Below are 1,628 nucleotides of genomic sequence, written 5' to 3' on the forward strand. Positions count from 1 at the left end.
TTTCCTGTGGGTCTGATGCTAGGCTGGGGTTCTTGACATGTCAAGAACACACATGGACTTCCTCTGCTCCCCCCACCATGTCTTTGCTCTGCCATCATGGACCCTCACCCTCTAAAACTCTAAGCAGAATTAAATCCTTGCTTATCTAAGTTTTTTTTTTTGTTCATGGTGTTTTGTCACAGCAATAGAAAATAAACTAAAATACTTAGCTGGCAGGCTAAGTGCCATGATCACAAAGGTGGTTTTCCCAGGCTAGGATTGTCCTTTGTGCTCCAGATGTATTGAACCCAAATCTCCCCAAATTCAAGAAACCTGACTGTATAATTTGTGATAGTTGAGGGATTGGGTTCAAGCTTCCCCCAGCAAAAAAGAAAAAAGAAAGAAAAAAAAAAAAAACAAGAAAGGGAGAAAAAATGAAAGGAAAAAAAAAAAAAGAAGGGGAAACCAAAAAGCAACTAAGACAGTCAGTGCTGCAAGAAACCTGTGGAACCATTCCGACAGACTAACTTCTGCTGCCGGAACAAAGCCTCCATGAAATCTCAATGGTCAGAAAGAGCACAGGTGTATTCCCTTTTTCTACTTGTTTCTGGTATGGCTAAGCAGAGGAGGAGGGTGCTCCGCTCCTCATCCCTGTTCACTACTTCTAGCCAGTGAAATGCAAGATTTCCTGTGGTAGGAGCAGCGAAGGGAGGGTGGGAGACGCTTCCACTCTGGAAGTCCCCGCCTGTGTTGGCAATGGTATTTCTTATAGTTTATGGACAAAGGTAGTCACAAGAGCAACCAAAGGGGTAAGATATAAACAAAGAAGAGACGGGGAAGTGTATTCTTACCGCAGTGCACGTCTTGGAAAAATTAGAGATATTTGGCAGATGGTGTTAATGACCAACACACTGTGACTCCATGATTGGGGCTTTCCCAAAACAGAACAGTTTAGTTGGACAGTCAGCTTGGCTTTGAACAAGAAGGGAGGTTCTGAGGTAACGGAACATCAATTTGATCAGATCCGCACTGCTGTCTTGCTTCCCACAAACAGAACCTCAGGCAAGGCTCTGCTTAGAATTTCTTCTTCTCTTTACGTGGTGCCCTGTTATGGTGTGACAATTTTTAGAGCAGTGGTTCTGAGTTTGTGGGTTGAGACCCTTGACAAACCTCTATGTCCAAAAAATTTATATTACGATCCATAAGAGTAACAAAATTACAGTTATGGAAGTAGCAATGAAAATAGTTTCACAACGTGAGGAACTGTATTAAAGGGTTGAGAACCACTGTTCCAGAGAAACTTGAGTTCACATGTTATGGATTTCTAGAAGAGTCTGCATATACCGGCTAACAGATACACCTTCCCTTCTGCTAACTGGAAGGTAGCTTGAGAATCAGAAATGAGTTTACAGGACATCGTAGAGGCAACTTTGTGAACACAGGAAAAGAAAGAACAGCTATGCAAGCCCAGAGGAGAATTCAAGAAGCGGGGCCCCTGCTAAGTCAGCGGCATAGAAACGTGAAGAGACTGGGTATGAACTCTCTGGAGACAAAACCTCAACAACAGCTATCTCCCTCCCACGAAGGGTGTTTCTGGGTCATTGTTCTCTCTAATTGCAATTAGTCACACTTGTTTTATTTTTTCTTTG

The 1,628-nt window shown here is 42.9% G+C and overlaps 1 non-coding gene across 1 annotated transcript; it reads left to right on the forward strand.

Moving 5' to 3' along the window:
- Positions 1 to 201: 201 nt before the first annotated feature.
- LOC119810964 lies at positions 202 to 363 on the forward strand. The gene has a single exon (XR_005284894.1). It is a non-coding gene; the product is annotated as a U1 spliceosomal RNA (small nuclear RNA).
- Positions 364 to 1,628: the final 1,265 nt, after the last annotated feature.

This window comes from Arvicola amphibius, chromosome 3, assembly GCF_903992535.2.
Source record: "Arvicola amphibius chromosome 3, mArvAmp1.2, whole genome shotgun sequence".
NCBI classification, from domain to species: Eukaryota; Metazoa; Chordata; class Mammalia; order Rodentia; family Cricetidae; genus Arvicola; species Arvicola amphibius.